The sequence below is a fragment of the Giraffa tippelskirchi genome, chromosome 12 (genome assembly GCF_054371585.1).
Source record: "Giraffa tippelskirchi isolate mGirTip1 chromosome 12, T2T-mGirTip1v1.2.pri, whole genome shotgun sequence".
NCBI lineage: Eukaryota > Metazoa > Chordata > Mammalia > Artiodactyla > Giraffidae > Giraffa > Giraffa tippelskirchi.
Genome location: NC_137286.1, coordinates 94,653,779 through 94,665,240, shown reverse-complemented (window position 1 = coordinate 94,665,240; position 11,462 = coordinate 94,653,779).

Sequence of the window (11,462 nt, the reverse complement as noted above, 5' to 3'; positions counted from 1 at the left end):
CTCCAGCCTTTTCACACAACTGCCTTTTCCTGTAATCTCTCAATCCGTTTTACCCGTGCTTGATTCACTTGCAATTTCTCACTTGAAATATTGAAATCTCACTGCCTCCCTCTCCGCCCATCAGTGTCACCCACCAGCTGTCAGTGTCAGAGTGGCTGCTCTACGCGGCAACTCCACTCCCTCTACAGTGTTAGGACCCAAATCAGCAGCAAAAAAAACTCTGTCTTTATCAATCAGATAAAGAAGCCAATATGCAAAAACAAAAAAGTTTTTTTCTTTGTGCTTGAACTATGGGATCTGTCATTAAACCTCTACATGTCATTGCATTTCCACAGTATAATTGGGAAAACTTTTTGTCAACTCATAAACATCATGCCACTGGGGGTATCTTGCCTTTTTTCTTAACGGTGATAAAACTTGCGATTTGCTTGTTTACCATTTGTGCTAAGTTATACATTTGTTTTGCTTCGTTTAGTTTGATTCGGTTTTATTTTTTTTAATTTTTAATTGGGGGAATAATTGCTTTACAATGCTGTGTTGGTTTTTGCTGTACAGCAACATGAATCAGCCATCAGTATATACATATACCCATCCCCTCTTAACCCTCCCTCCCACCGGCTGTATCCCACCCCTTTAGGTCATCACAGAGCACCAGGCTGGGCTCCCTGTGTTATACAGCAGCTTCCCAATAGTTATCTATTTCACATATGGTAGCGTATATATGTCAATGCTAACTCTCTCAATTCATTCCACGCTCTCCTTCCCCCGCCGTGTCCACAAGTCCGTACTTTACGTCTGCGTCTCTATTCCTGCCCTGCAAATAGGTTTGGTTTTAATTCAACAGTATAAGCTCAGAGCCTGGCACGCCTGAGTGAGTGAATAACACGAAGTCTAGATTGGTGCGTGGAACAAAGGAGTGGCTTAGCAAGCCAGCTAATTGGCTACAAACTTAATCAACAAGCATTTACTGCTTCCTACACAGCATGCATGCAGCATTCTGCATCTTATCTACTTCTTGAAACATGTATCTGCTTTTCAAACTGTCAGCATTGCTTTTCATCAGCCTGACTAAGGTAGAAAGAGACATGCCGGGGTGGGGAGAAAAATAACTCTGCTTTACATGTTCAAACTTGACAGGGTGTCGTTTTTGGTGTTTGCATAATAAAAATCTGCCTGAGAGGGAATTATGTCAAATATGTACGCATGGTATTTTGCCTGCAGTAGCACCAGAAATCTTAGAGCCTTCAGACCTCTGTGAATCAAAGACAGACACACGGCGTCAGCCACCAGGTGATGTAAAGAAAAGGTTTTGTGGGCAAGTTGACAGATCTCAAGTTAAGTCATTTGCCCACAATCATGAAGTAAATTAACGAAAACACCAAGGTTCACACAAGGTAAGCAACAAAAGGCAACATATTCCCAGTTGAAAAAGCTCGTGTTATAACCACACACTGTTTCTCTGTTTTTCATTTCCGTTTGAATGTCTACATCAGCCACACTGAAGCTCAGGGACAAGGCAAACAGACATTGGGTTGGGGACATGTATAAAGAATCAAAGGTTATTGAGTAGGAAGTTCTGAAATCGGTCAGCCTTAGTTTGAAATTCAAAAGCTTCTGGAAAGGAAAGGAAGGAGAGAGAATTGAGGAAACCAAGACAATGTGGGATGAACTTTATGATTCAGCCGAAGGGTTAAATCTGAAAAGATCCTGTTACTGGCCCCCTCTCGATCATTCCCCCTCCTGTTTCCAGGCTCTGTTCCATTTTAATCCTTCTGTTGAAATTTCAGTCTTTATTCCGCTGTTTGCTTCTTCTGTTAGTTTCTATAGAGCAGGTGTTTTAAATCTAAGATCCATGAACTCCTGGATACCCCAGATAAACTGGAGGGGTGGAAAGTTTCTCTTCATGAACTCCTTGAAACTGCAGGCAAACTTTTTGTATATATAATTTTACTTTTATTCATTTATTTATCTTGGTTGAACCAGGTCTTCACTGTGGGATGCAAGATCTAGTTCCCTGATCAGGTATCGAATCAGGGAGAGAGAGGAGGTCCCTGCATTGGGAGCGAAGAGTCTTAGCCACTGGACCACCAGGGAAGTTCCTGCTGGCAAACTTGTGGGTGAACTGTGCAGCTGTACATCTCCCAGGCACGGGGTCAACAGCCTTGATAAAATTGCCTTGAGTGTTCATACTATGCAAATATGAGTCAATTACTGCCATAAAAAGTAAAGAATATTCACACATCAAGTCCTATTCAGAAACCAAAAAAAAAATGTTTTGTTTAGAAATACAAGGGAAGTATTATCTGAAAAAGTGTTGATAAGAAACAGAGAATTGTAAATTGCACTACTGTTATGCTAGCTGATGAGGGTAAATTAGAATTACACTAACGGAAACTCCCCAACTCCCCTCCAACCACGTTAAGGGTCACCCTCCCAAACCTGCAGGACCCCTTCACTCCAGCTCTGCTTGTCATGACTCAGAGTGAGGCTGCTCTCCCAACAACAATGGCTCTACTGACACTCACTGACTGCTGTTGTCTCTTCTTTCCCTAGAAGTGCCAGCTCTCTGGTTTTACTGAAGTTAAGGCTTTCCTTCCAATATTTTCTGGACTCCTTTCTCTCAAAAAATGTATGTATGTATAAAAGAGAAACAAGTAAGTAAATAAACAGAAATGGCAACCCACTCCACTATTCCCACCTGGACAATTCCATGGACAGAGGAGCCTGGCGGGCTACAGTCCATGGGGTCGCAAAGAGTCGGACACGATCGAGCGACTGACGTGTACATACAGACACATGTATGTGTTTATTTATTTGTTTCTCTTTCTTCTGCTAGTACATCTAAAAGTATATTTCTGTTTGCTATGACATCACTGATATCATAGAGTTTCTATGATGCCCCTCACCTTCCATCCTGAACAGTGATAGTTGGTATTCAATAACAGGTTTAATACTTTAAAAATGCCCAGTTTTAGAAAAGGTATTCACCTACACTACATCTAAAATGTAGCATTTTCAGATTACTACATCCTTGTGCTAAAAATAGATGACTCTAACATTTGATTTCTCAGGCTGATAGCAGAAAAAAGATTTTAGACCTAAGCAATCAAAAAGAGATCCTGTTCTCAACTTTTTACAGTAATTAAACTTCATATGGTAACCAAGGTATAAGAAACAGAAAAACAAAGGACTCAGTCCTCACTTTTTTTTCCTGAATACTTAACTCACACAAGAGTCTAAAGACTGAAGCAATTTAGTAAAAATTTTAAAATGTAAATACAAAATAGAAGCACAGCATGTGTCCAAGCTAAGTTAGAAAATATTCTGATGAAAAAAAGTGAAAAAGTGAAAGTGTTAGTCACTCAGTCATGTTCAATTCTTTGCAACCCCATGCACTGTAGCCCGCCAGGCTCCTCTGTCCATGGGATTTTCCAAGCAAGAATACTGGAGTGGGTTGTCATTTCCTTCTATAGGAGATCTTCCCAACCCAGGGATCAAACCTAGGTCTCCTGCATTGCAGGCAGATTCTTGACCATTGGAGCCACCAGGGAAGCCCCATCCCAATGAAAGAGCATCCTTAATAGTTCTAAAAGTTTTTCTATCTCTACCTAGCCCAAAACAAGTATTTCTTAACAATAGAATTAGGTGATAAATGCTTCTTCATTCAATGGGACTAAGTAATGATAAAATAGGTTAATAATAAAAGGTTAATTTTATCTTGATTAGCAAGACATTTTAGATGTAATTAATAGAAAGTCAGCTCAAAATAGCCCAAGAGAAAAAATGAGAGAAGGGAATTTATTGCCTTCCATAATATGCAAATGTTCTTATTTCTCCTTCAGTTCTAAGTGGCCTCCTCTTAAAAGCTTTCTTGAATCCCTACAAATTCCAAGTAGGTGATTCCACAGGATGCTTTTAGATTCCATCTTGGGGGGAATTTCATTTGTGAATTATAAACAAAACCCATTTTCCTAGGAAAAGACTAATGGTTATTTAGCCATGTTAATAAGTAGCCACCAGCATTGTAAAATCAATTTAATCTCTGACAGCTTGCCTCAGGGAACATACTTTTGTAAGCCAGCCAAACAGTAACAGCTCCTTGTGGATCAGGAATTAGCCAGTCAGAAATAGACTCAGACGCAGTCCTCTCAACTCTCCTTTAAGTGCCAACCAATTGACAGCAATCTCCTCAAAATCTATTTCTACAGATGATGTTCAATTCATTGACATGCTTGAAATTCTGCCAGATTCTGAACTGCATTCTTTTTCTGAACCATGTAGGAGACCAACAGTCTGCTCTGCTCAGAGAGAGTGGGCCTGACCAATGTAGTTTCCCCTTACTGCAGTAAACAGCCCACTCATCTTTGAGCCTTTGGTTTCTTGTATTGAATCGTCAACTCATAACTCTTTGACAATCTGTATTGCACTAGTCTGTTTTCTTATCAGTATCCACCACTGGACACTCTCATTAGGGCAAAAACCGAATCTGTGTTTGTTGGCATATGTTGATTAAATATGAGGATGCATGTGGGGATGGATGAATAGATGGGTCCAATGATGGATGCATCGGTAGATGGATGGTGGTACTGAAAGCATTAGTCGCTCAGTTGTGTCCAACTCTTCGCGACCCCAGACTGTCGTCCGTCAGGGTTCTCTGTCCTTGGAATTCTCCAGGCAAGAATACTGGAGTGGGTAGCCATTCCCTTCTCCAGATGGCAGTAGAAAGGCACAATCATATGGTTACCTGGAACGTTCTGGGAGATGGCCCTCTGGGCAAAAAAAAATCAGAGATCTCACAGGGGACATCAGTAACAAAAGTAACGAAAGGACCCTTCCTAAAGAGATTGTGATTATATGTGAGATATTGGCAGAAATTCTCAAAATAGGTGGGGGTAAATATTAATTGAAAAATCCCCAAAGCTGGGAAAGATTGAAGGCAAAAAGACAAGGGAGTAAGAGGACGAGATGGTTAGGTAGCATCACCAACTCAGTGGACATGAATTTGAGCAAACTCTGGGAGATAGTGGAGGCCAGAGGAGCCTGGTGTGCGGCAGTCCATGGGATTTCAAAGAGTTGGACACAACTTCCAGCTGAACAACAAAAACAAATGTTAATGGGGTCTTTGTTGGTTTTCTAGAGCAGAAAAAAGGGGTCCTTGAGAGAGGAAATGATCCAAAGACAATAGTGTCTCAATGAGTATGTGATCTATTATTTACTCATCATCAGGTGGAATCAGAAGAAACTCAGGTTACTAAGTCATCATCAAGCCACTGAAAGAGTTGAAAGATTGGAACCCATGTTATAGCATTTGATTTTATCCAAATCACATTGCCTTAGGTTGGGTTCAGTGGGAGCAGAGCCTGAGATCAAGATTCTTGTTCACGTGATGTATTGAGGAAGAACTCTCATGAGATTGGAAGTGACAGAAGCAGGACAGTGCAGGGGACAAAAAAAAACCTAAGCAAGAATGTAATCTCAACTAAAACCTAGATTTAGTGTGATTCCTCCAGAAAGCTCTGAAGTATGAATTACTCCACAGAGTCTGTCCCACCTTGAGGCAAGGGTTTTCACGTCATCGGCCTTGGTCTAATGGTGAATGGGTAGAAGGGAGTATTAGCTAGTCTATTGAGGAGGATCTCGTTTGGCCGAGGGTAGCTCTTACAGAACGGAGAGGACATGAGTTGTCATGAGTCCACACTCACAGCAGCTGTCCTATGAAAGGGCCAGCAGAGAACTCAGAGTCTTTGCCCCAGCTGATAGCATCATACATGGAATGGATGCGTGTTGATGATGAATGCCCTCAGCAAAGAGAAATATTATATTTGATATTCTCATGGATTGCCAGATTTTTATTGCTACATGTTTTATTTTTCTTATTGCTACCTTTTAAGAACTTCGATAAATCAGAGCCATCACATCTCACAAAATTGCGGAGATTTTTCTAACATTATTAAAATTGGATATGTCATTTCAGTGACATTGGGAAAATAATCATTTGTACAGTACTGGAGAAGTCAGATGGATTCTGATATTCCAATAGTTGTCTTCCTTTATTCACATCACCTGCACTGAGGACATGCAACATAACCCCAAAAAGAAGACATACTTTCCATCTACTTTCATTTGAAGGCATTAATGAGTTCTTTTAATAGGCTATTTTCCTCTATCTAATATTATCCAGAACACTTGTGAGATATTTCGGTTTTTATAATTTTAATACACCGGTACTTTCCATCACATAAACTCCTAGATGATGTCATAGTAGTACTATCTCAGAAAAATGTTTTACCAATATTTTCTATTTCTCTCTCTCTCTGTATGTGTGTGTGTATATATATACATATATATATATATATAATCATATACATTCACATATTTCTATTATTCCTTTAATAGCTCTCCTATAGTCAGGCACCAGGACAGCAAAATCAGTATTGTTTTTAAGCACACACAGTAGCCTACTGGAAACATAATATATTATGAGTATGGTGAGTTACATACTCCAGGGAACAGAGATAGCAAGCAGAGTCAGGTATTTCATCATAACGTAAAAAAAGATATTCTACGGCAGTATCTTATACCCATATCAGTATGCCTATAAAAGCAACATGTTTCTAGATAAAACACAGAACCCAAAGATATACATACATGTTTTTCTGAGTTAAGGCTCATGTAGCTTAACAGCATATTTTTACAAAAACTATCCTATATACACTGGAAAGCTATACTCACAGACACAGTCAGACAGATATCAACATGCAGGAATCTGGAGGCATTAGGAGGAGTAAGTAGGAATGTGCTGAAAAATATTAGTTTGGCTACATAATTAAAAGAAGAAGATAACTTCTAGAATTTAAATGGCAAGTTATGCTGTTTAAAATATCGTAATTATATTATTTCAAGGTCTAAAATAATAGCACAAAGAGCTGGAAGGAAAACACTCACTGGAGTTTGAGACATTACAACTCTCTGTAACCAGAGCCCATGATGAATATCTTTGAGCATAACAGTTTTACACCAGGAATAGATCAAAGAGATGTAACAGCCTTGTGTATATAATCACAGCCTTCCTTCCTTTGATGACAGCACAGTGGATGTGGGTGTGCACACGGACATGTGTGTAAACACGTGCTCTTTTGGAACAAGACTCCCTTGTTCAGGTCCCACTGAGTTCCAGTTCTTTGGGTCCATGAAGTCTTCCCACATGTTAGAGGTCTCGCACTTCCATTCCTATGCCTTATGAAATCTGTGTTTCCACTCTTCTAGTTAGAAATCATAAAGCTATCTTTAATTCTTCTGTCATCTTGACGCTCTATACTCCTGTCCATTCTTAGCATACTCCTTTGCATGTAGGAAGCATTCAACAAGTATTTCCTCCAAGTACTTGCTACGGACATATTTTCACTTCCAAATTTTCTAGCCTTTCCTTTCACTCCTTATTTCTGCAGCAACCCTACTCCCCTTACCCCCGTCATTCCAATGAAATGACATCCTAAGCACTATATTCTCATTTACGACACAGGAAGTTAGCTGCCAGATTAATTTTCCTAGGACAACACTAATTATTGATCACCTTGAAAATCCCCAACAATCACTGCTAGGTTTGGTTTTCAGGTCTTAATATCATTTTTTAAAATCTTTTTACTACAGTATAATTATTTTACAAGGTTGTGTTAGTTTCTGCTGTACAACAATGTGAATTAGCCATAAATGTACATATGGCCCCTCCCTCATGAGCCTCCCTCCCATTCCCCGATCCCACCCCTCTAGGTCATCACAGAGCACGGAGCTGAGCTCCCTGTGTTATACAGCAGCTTCCCACTAGCATCTGTTTCACACGTGGCAGTGTCTATATGTTAATGCTACTCTCTCAGTTTGTCCCATCTTCCCCTCCAACCCCCATGCATATTCTTTTTTTAAAGTGACTTTCTAACATGAATGACTACAGCAAACTCATCAATACTTTTCTTTATATCACTAAATGGTCTATTTTTATCAGTACCATCTGCTACTAAGATGTAGAGTTTTTGTTTTTGCTTTGGCTGTGCTGTGTGGCTTGTGGGATCTTGGTTCCCTGCCCAGGGGTTGAACCCGGCCATGAAAGCATGAAATCCTAACTCCTGGACAGCCAGGGAATTCTCTACGGTACAGTTTTACCCACACCCTTAACTTCTGATGTCCTCTTTGACCTACAGGCTCTCCTCTCTTTATTCAGTTATTCAAGCACATCCTTCCGTTTCTAACCCAAACCTATTCCCTTCATTAAACCTTCCTATCTTCGACTGCAAGTACTTCTTTTTTCCTAAACAATTGCAGTCTTTAGTCTACGTTGCAAAATTCATTATTTATTTATATATTATTCTGAATTCCTTTCTAATTTTCCCTTAATTTCCTTCTGGTCTACCCAATTTGGTGGTTCAGTTTTTTTTTTTCAAGGTAAGACAGGTTTTAATCACCATCTTTAAGCTCAAAAGTCATGAGTACTAGGCTTACAAGATAAAGTTATTTATTTTATCAATGTTATTACTGATCTTGATGCACTAAGTCAGAAAATGTCTTCAATAAAATAATTGAAAGAAACGTAAAAAAAATCACTTTTTCCTTCCGAGAAATTGATGTCATTGATATGATAACCATCATATGTAAGTTATGGGAAATAGCAGGTTACATCAAGTTCAAAATCATTAAATATGAATTTGAAAACTCTTTCAGAAAATTGCTTCAGCGGATTTTACTTTTCTTGTTCTTCCAGTCACTGTTCTAGTAAGCTTTCTTAAGATGCAAACCAAGGAAGGTGAGAAACCTGAATATTATTAGAAGTAGTAGAAAATAATATGATTACATTTTACATGATAAGCTAACAATTAGAAAGTGTGTTTCAATTAAGTTAGTTTCTTAGATGTATTGGATTTAGTATTTAAGTTAAAATATATCCATTCATTTACAGTGAGGTGAACACACTTTATTTTCTATAACTTATAATTTCCATTAATGAGACCGGATCTCCCTCCTTCATCCATCCAAATCCCTGCAGCTTAGCCTTGCACATAATAAGCACTCAAAAATTATTTTTTCAAATGACCTGTGATGATATATTCTTACTTCCAAGTGTTCTTTTTTTCTCCTTGTTCCTACAGCCACCTCAGTCATCTGGTCCTAGGAACCATATTTAAAATATTATAAATAATTATAACAAGCACTTGTTAAGTAAACATTGATCTAAAATGATTTTCTGGTGTTGTTTTGTTTGCGTTGGATATGAAGTTAATAAGGTCAAGGTTTTAGGTACAGGGGCTTCCCTGATGGCTCAGCAGTAAGGAATCTGCCTGCAATGCAGGAGCCACAGGAAATGCAGGTTTGATCCCTGGGGGCGGGGAGATCCCCTGAAAGAGGAAATAGAAATATTTTTGCCTGGAGAATCCCACGAACAGAGGAGTCTAGTGGGCTACAGACCGTGGAATTGCAGAGTCAAACATAGTCAAACATGACTGAGCAGCAGCAGATATAAAAAGGCAGCATTTGCCTACCTGATTGTGTAAAGCGACTCCTCAAGAGATTTCTCTGTTAGTTTGCTAAATTTTAATTTATCTTTCTATTTTCTTTTAGACAGTTTTTTGTGACTTTTTAAGATCTATAATATTATCATAAACATCTCTATTTGAATAGAACTCATTTTAACATTGCATTACTTCCTAGGATAAATTCTTAAAATGACAATAACTTTCTTCAAAGGAATACAAATATCATCTCTTCATTGGGAACCAACCAATATACTAACAAATAAACTAATTTCTTTCCAAAAAGTGTGGTAACAGTGTACATGTTTTCTATAACTCAAGATTCCTTTTTTCTTTCTTTTCCTTTTAAATTTCTGATGCTGTTGTGTTTGTTTCTCTAAAAATTGAAGAGGTTACAATGGAGCTAGGGAACTTTCCAGTTAATTTCTTTCTGCTGTTTTAAACTGTGCTTAGCAGGATAATGTGGCTTATTTTACTTTGAAATACCCTTGAAACACAAATAATGGAAGCACTGTGTTGGCAGACAAGATTGTGTAGAATAGAAAAACCCAGTCATCAGATCTATATAACCTGGGTTCAAAGCCCAGCTCAGTCACTAATCAGTCATGCCATCCCAAGAAAGCTATTGTGCTTAGGTCTTGGTGCCACCTTTTCAAAGAGACACTAATAAACAGAGCAAATAAAATGGCAAGGGATCTGGAAAAGGTATTGCAAAAAAACAGTTGAGTGAAGCAGTGATATTTAGTCTGGAGAAAAGATAACATGGTAGGGACACGATGGCTGACCTCAAATACCAGGGGAGCTGTCATGTGGAAGAAGGAGTAGATAGAATCCATTTCATGCCAGCAAAGAGAATAGATGGAAATCACAAGGAGGCAGTGTTCAGCTTTATGGAAGGATGAACTTTCCAGTAATTACAGCTTTTCAGTGATAAACCTGACTACCATCTGGAGTAGCAAGCTTTCTGTCACTGGAGGGGCTCTAGCTGCAGCCAAATGATCATTTATCTAACTGGTGAAATTTAAATACTGAAATCTGGCCAGGAAGGCAGGAGATGGGGATGGAATTTGGGGGACCTGGCAAAAGATAACAGGGCTGAGCCTGGATAGAGCAAATTAGGACTATGGCTGGAGATCCTAGGAGGGCATAAGTGGAAGCAAGGTTGGCATCTTTTAGGTGGGGGCTAGAAAATTCCTGGAAAATGGGGTCTAGAGATGGTTTCATAAATAAAAAATGAAAGAAAACATTTTTGGAAATGTTTAAGTGACCTACCAATGAAATTGTTCTCAAGAACGAAGTCATCTTAAAAAATAGCTTCTGAAAATAAATCTGTAATGGTTTCTGTGTTCTGACCTTATAATTCTGTTTTGAAGCCATTAAAGGTCTTTTCCCCTTTAGAAGTATATGCACTATTCATCTCATATTAAAATTAGATTTTTTAAAACTTTAAAAAATTTGTCCCTTAGATTACTCTGTCTTATATAACTTAATTTGTGTGAGATGTAAATGAGAAAAAGTCCTCTGCTTCAGAGGGGCTTTTGTAAAACTCATGTGGTCTATTCCTAGGACACTATGCATACCTCAGTGAAAGCCTATTAATAGGAGTCAAGAATAGTATTGTTGTAAGAAACCTGCAGAAGTCATCCTATACATTTTTTTAAAATTTAAATCCCAGTAAGAGTTTTTTCCCTTATTTATTCTTTGTTTAGTTCTTCTGGGTTAAGCTGAGTGGTAGTCTCCTGTTTCAACTTAAATTCCACTTTGTTCTGAGTTTTGCTTAATATTTATGGGTGAAAAATCCACAGCTATTCATATCCCAGGATCACTGACTTTAAAAAAAAATAAGATCTTAACATTGACACAGCCACATATTGGGACAACTATATTAAAGGGTGCCAAGTTAAGGCATTTATGCTGAACCTCGGGCCATATTGAGTTTTTATT